Source organism: Halichoerus grypus, chromosome 1, assembly GCF_964656455.1.
Source record: "Halichoerus grypus chromosome 1, mHalGry1.hap1.1, whole genome shotgun sequence".
Taxonomy (NCBI): domain Eukaryota; kingdom Metazoa; phylum Chordata; class Mammalia; order Carnivora; family Phocidae; genus Halichoerus; species Halichoerus grypus.
The window spans coordinates 75,190,778-75,197,391 of NC_135712.1; the positions used below are offsets into that span (position 1 = coordinate 75,190,778).

Genomic DNA, 6,614 nt, shown 5'->3' on the forward strand with positions numbered 1-6,614 from the left:
CACAAATTAATTATGCAAATAATAGCTATCATTCTCCTGATATTTCCTTCTAAATCTGGCAACTTAACAAAATATGTCATACTACTTTTTTATGTTATGAAAAATATTTTTTTATCCTTGTTCATTTTAAGGAACAAAATCACTTGAAATCTAGAATTATGACAAAGTGATAGAAAATAAATTATAATAAAATAATATTGAGTGAGGGAAGACATCTCACCAGAGTTACAAGTGGCAACCACTCCAACATTTGGTGTTACAGTATATTATGCATTATCATTAATTTCAGCCATAATATTTCTATAAAATATTACTATGAAAATATTAACATACACCAGAATATCGTAACGGGAAGAAAACAAAGGGAATTAATCTCAGTTATACTCAAAACATAATTATTCAAGTCTAATTCTAGTAATAAAAGTGAATTTTTAATTGAATTTTAATATAATTTTATATGATACATATTATATTTTTTAGTTCATAAGATATCTTTATTGATTTTTTAAAAAAAATTTTCTATGTTGTTAGGATCATGATTTTCACAGAGTTTTTGTGATATTGACAGTATAGCGTAGCATAATCAGCTGTGCCACGAAAGCAGAACCACCATGGGCATTATGGGAATGAAGGATCTCGTCACTGGAACTAGACCTTACACAGCATCGGAAGAGCTGGGAAGGGATGGACTATAGAGAAGGCAGAGGAAGAGAGCATGCCTCATGGAGCCCTGGTGTGGATAGAAAAGTCAGAGCTTACAGGGAAATGCAACCACCAAAGTGGTCCCATGGGAACCACAGCTCTGACTTGGTGGGTCAACAGCAAAGTTGCCATTGGTGGCATGGATGATATTTTAAAAGTGCATTTTCTTAGGGGCGCCTGGGTGGCTCAGTCGGTTAAGCATTTGCCTTTGGCTTAGGTCATGATCCCAGGGGCCTGGGATGGAGCCCCACATCGGGCTCCCTGCTCTGCGGGGAGTCTGCTTCTCCCTCTGCCTGCATCTTCCCTTGCTTGTGTGTGCGCTCTCTGTCAAATATAAATAAAATCTTAAAAAATAAATAAATAAAATTGCATTTTCCACATGGCTACAGTCTTATGCGTCATGGGAACATAGAATTTTAGAAAGGGAGGGGATGTTCATTGGAAACTGTCAAATTTAACACTCTCAACAGATGGAGAGAGTGAGGCTCAGAGACAGTTAAGCTGGCCAAGAGGATGGAGATGAAGGAGAGATTTAAGAAGGACAAAGAAGAGGAGGGAGCAGGATGAGGCATGGTGGAGGAACTGTTCCTGTGGGAGCAGCCTAGTGCTGAGGCCTGAGCTGGTGGGACATTGATAAGGGTAAGGCTGGGCAACAGCCAGTTCAAGCCAACCAAGGCACCGGGCAATTACTGGCAGGTGATCCTAACCACTGCTCTGGAGAGGTACCCTGAGAACTATCTGGCAAAGAAGAGGGAGGGCTCAGTTAAAAGAGACCTCTAAATCAGAGACATCTCAAGTACAGGGGAGTTGGCCTGTGTAGAGAGGTGCCCAGGGCTAGGAGGGAACTTGGGGCTCATCTTTTATTACCTCCCGGTCTCCAGGGGAGAATGAAGGCTGAGTGAAAGGTGCTGAAGTCAGGATTGGGATTAGAAGTCTGGTTTCCTGACCCCAAAACTTGTGTTCCTCTGAGGGCGCCAAAGTCTCTAAGCAAAGGTTGTCTGGTAGGTAGGGATGTCAGTAGATGAAATATAGGCAAGAAGATTAAATTAGGTGATATGTAAAGATTAACCCCAAGATAGTGTGAAACTGAGTCTTCATTCTCTAATATAGGAAAACTGGCTGATGTGGGAACTTCCCTTGCTCATTCTCCCACTCAGTATCCCTGGTACTTCCAGTTGTTTTGTCTCTTTCCATAATAACAGGATATTATTGAGCCCTACTCTGTGCTTAAGATTTGCCTGAAGTTATAAACTACATAGTGACAGAGTTGGGACAATATTTTGGGACCGCTTACTTTTAGTTCTATTCCTTTGGTACAAGTTCAATTAGTCTAATTTTATTAATCAAAGGTTCAAATCATTGAAAGTATTTGAATAAGAAGTTAAAATTGTAGTCTTGAGGACCCTAAATCTAGTCTACTAAACATATTTGCTTCTCTACTGTCCATGACTCATTATATAGGAATCAATTCAAAACTCTGAGAAATAAGGGAGAGAAACAAATGTCAACTTTAAATACCTTATTGAGTGACATCACAGTGCAATTCATTTACGAAGAGGAGACTTGAATTCATATCCATGGGAGAGTTTCCTTAGAAAAATTCTGGGAGAGTGCTGAAGACCAGTACCAAAGTAAAGAGAACACACACCGTGCCTGATGTTTTCGGGGAGACTTATCCATTTTATAGCTTATATGGGCATTAAAATTATCATAAATTATTGTTAAAATTATTTAATTTCTAGAAAGATAACTTAGAAACAAATAACTATCACATTCCTAAACCTATAGCAGCTGTCATTATAATTTGAAGGACCAATATTTTGCATTTGTAAAACTGAATTTACTGAGTGTACACTATTCCCATGGATCAAAACCTGAAGCAAAGTTTTAAATTTGTTCTTAAACATAATTCAAATGTATGTTTCAAATTAACTCTTAATTCAATCATTTAATGGCAAGAGCACTTCAAATACAAAAGAATACAAAAATACAAAATAGTGATTTAAGTCTACTTTAAACTGTTATTAATATCATACTTGTATATTTGAGTTTTACAAGAAAAAACAGAGGATACTCTAGGTTCGATGAATATAGAATACTGACTTTAGAATTTGATTAATTTAGGGATATTTCTTAAGCTCCAACTTTGATAGAAATAAAGATAAGAGAAAACCTTTCTTTTCTACCTAGGCTTTTAAAAGTAGACCACTTTTATACACTTAAACATTTACTAAATTGGACATCTTCGATGAAAGCAAAATTAATACTAGTAACATATACAGAGAATCATCATCTTGAATTGTCTCTCTCTTTGTTTTGAAACGGGAAACAAAAGCAACAAATAATCTAATAAATATGAAATGTCTGAACAATTAGCTCCACCTTAATTTTGTATTGCAAAAATATCTTCTTAGATTTTCTACTCATTTTAGAGAGGGAAATATCACCAAAAAACATTCAAAATCAAGATATAATCAAAACATTTAAGAAGTATGTGAAAATAAAAAAAAAAGTAACTCAAAGGAAAAAAACTCTAAATTTTTCTCATAGCTTTTATATTTAACTTACCTTGTGAAAAAGCAGGAGATTCTAACTTTAGAGTCCTGTCTGTGCAGTTTCTCCCAAACCCAGCCCCGATGGTGAGTTTTCTCTCTGAGTTTTTATAGTCTCAGTTATACACCCCTTACTCCAATCCCTGCCTTTGCTTTCTCTTACATCATTTCTAGATTTTCCACTGAACATTTTCCCAAGCCTCTCTTCCATCTCTCCCCCCCCACTCTCTCTTATTCTCTTTCTCTCAGTCTCTCTCTTTCCCTCTCCTACTCTTCTCCATATTTATTTTATCTATTACTTTGATCATGGTATTTAAGTAGCAACAGCAGCTTGGGCTCCGGAAAATTTAAGTATACATTTAGTATTGTGTTCAGCCTTAGACCCATCACTTCTCCCTGAGGTTTTAGTCTAGCTCGGATAATTACAAATCATTTTTGGGAAACAAAAATGCACTCAGATTTGTTAAAAAGAAACTCACTAAGGTATTTCAAAGTAAGATTTAGGGAGATTATAATCAGAAACCCAAACTGATTTATTGGTGTATATTTTGGACCCTTAAATGCAATGATCATCTATGGAAATGGTGAGTAGTTTCAGCCTCGGTCAGGTGCACAGCAAGCACTGTGCCAGTGAACAGACAGCGACTTCAGGATTAACATTGCTATACCGGGAAGGCTGTCACTAACAAACCTATAAATACTGAACTGTGACATGTGGGCTATAAATGCAGACGTTGTAATCATTCTTATCTTTCTCTGCTCTCCAGTATTTTAATTTCCTTTTCACCAAAACATTCCTGCCTCTGTCTGAAAATTTTCTTCATTCCCATTTCCTACTAATCACATCTGAACCTTACACACGCAGACTGTAAAAAAATAAGTTATTAAGTCCTAGAGGTATTATGCTGTTAGATCATTATTAGCTCATTTGATTCACCACTAGGTCTCCGTTTGACAGATGAGGAAACTGAGGCTAGATACATTAAGTGACTTTATGAGGCCACACAGCTAGGAAGTAGTAGCAGAACCAGATTTCAAATACATATCTTAATTCTATATCCAGTTCTTGTCCCACAGCTTCAGCCTGTCTCACTATTTAAAAAGCTAGAAAAAGAATCCAAGCCAGATCATGTTTTGCACAAATAGAAGTAAATTTGTTCCTTTTGGTTTTGCTTTAAAAGTCATTTAAAACACAAGTCACTAGTGTAGAAACTATTACATGGTTAATTTGGATCTAGATGGGGAACTGACCAGGGCACACTGAATTGGTGGGACAGTAAAATACTCCATTTTTTTTTTATGAAGGGTTTCCAGGGATAACATATGTCTCAACAAGCTTGAAATTTGAGTAGTTGGCAGTGATAGTTCGCAAGTCAAGATAAAAATACAGCCTAATTGTGGACCCTTGTTTAGACATTACTGCCATAAAACGATTATGTTAGCTTGAATCCACATGATGGAAAACTTTCAATATAGATTTAACGGATGCATCATAATGCTACCAGAAGCCAATATTCTTGACGTACCTTCTACCCTTTTTTTGAAATGCCTCTCTCAGCATGCTGACAAGTGATATCTGTGGCTGATTTATTCCAGATCTGTCCCTGCTTAGACAGTCCAAAGATTCCACCCTATTTGTGGATTTTGTTGACCTAATTCAAAAGTTTGACTTAACTGTTCTGCAGCTGTAGAAATAGCAAGTTTATTCCAGGAACATAACCATGGTACATTTAAGCCATTTATACAGGGTTCTGCACATTATATACCCCTATGTAAATTGCTTGCGCATTTATACATGATAGAGAATTTCTGTTACCTTGAAAGACAGGGTAGAAACAGGAGCATATGAAGAAGTTGAAAGAGAATATACATCCAGTGATAGAAGGGAGAGACTAAGATGAGAAAGGGAGAAAACATTAATGAAAACTTTTCCGCTAGTATATCATTATTGAATCTGCATAACAAACAACCTTGCTGAAGAGATATTATTATTCATATTTAAAAAAAGATGAAAAAACCAATGCTCAAATATGTGAAATGCATAACCCAAGTGCTCACAGCTACAAAGTGATGGAATCAGGCCTGAGTTGAACCTCGCTCTCTGTATCAGTCAGGATTGTGACAGTAAAGGGATGACACGTTGAAATGGAACAATTTGAGGGGAATTTAATGTGGGCAGGGTGTAGAGGAACCAGAGAGGATAGCACAGTACCACTGAACCCATAAAAGCCAACTATCCTTAATCTTGAAGGATTAAAGGTAAGTAGAGACAGGGATATGGGTAGACAAAGTTGCTTGGCAGAAGTGTGACCTTTCATCAAGGGACACAGCAAGTCAAGAGCAACCTACAGGGGAGGGAACTTAGGAAATAAACACCAAGATTTCACTTGCTTTCTCAATATAATCTCCTATTATGTTTACTTTCGGTCAAACCCAACTGGAAAAGGGATTGAATGCGGGTAGATAAAAGACCCAGCAAACTATTTGACCTCAAAGCTGTGTTAAAAGACATAAAAATGAGATCCTTTGTGAAGACCAACGTGCCTGCAAATGCCACGATTTACCTGAACTAAAATCTGATATTTCCTGACATCTTTTTTCAAGTCAAGTTTATTGAGATGCAATATATACACACAAAATCTGGCCTTTTAAAATGTACAGTTTTAGGAGTTTTGACAAATGTAAACATTACGTAACCTCCACTAAAATCAAGATATAGACTTTGTCTATATGCCCCCCACCAAATTTCCTTTATGCCTATTTATGGTCAAACCCCTACCCAACCCCCAGGTCCTGGTAACCACCGATTTGATTCTGTCCCTGTAATTTTGCTTTTTCCAGGAGGCTGTAGGAAATTATACAGTATGTAGTCATTGGTGTCTGGCTTATTTCACTTAGAATAAAGCTTCTGTGATTTATCCATGTTGCTAAATGTATCAACACTCTGTTTCTTTTTAATGAGAGTGTGCTATTGGATGGATGTACCACAATTTACGCATTCATTCATGAGTTGGTGAAAATTTGGGTAGTTTCCACTTTGGGGTGATTATGAATAAAGTTGCCATGAACATTAATGTAGAAGTCCTTGAGTTGATACTTAACGTTTTCTTTTCACCTGGACAAATACAGATACAGGATTCCTAAATCATGTTGTAAGTGTATGTTTAACTTCATAGGAGATAGCTAACCTGATTTCCAAAGTGGTTCTACCATTTTTCATTCTTACCAGATATGTATGAGAGTTCCAGTTGCTCAGCATCCTTGCTACCATTTGACATTCATTGCATTTTCAAAAAATTTAGCCATTCTAATAAGTGTTTTAATTTGTATTTTCTTAATGACTAATGGTGCTGAGAATCT

General features: G+C 36.7%; 1 protein-coding gene across 1 annotated transcript in view; it reads right to left on the reverse strand.

Moving 5' to 3' along the window:
- Positions 1 to 3,436, reverse strand: part of OSTN (osteocrin) — a 45,086-nt gene extending 41,650 nt beyond the window's left edge. The window contains exon 1 of the mRNA XM_078067978.1: positions 3,271 to 3,436. The gene's annotated coding sequence lies outside the window, so the exon portion shown is untranslated. The remainder of the gene's footprint in view (positions 1 to 3,270) is intronic.
- Between the last annotated feature and the right edge of the window lie 3,178 nt (positions 3,437 to 6,614).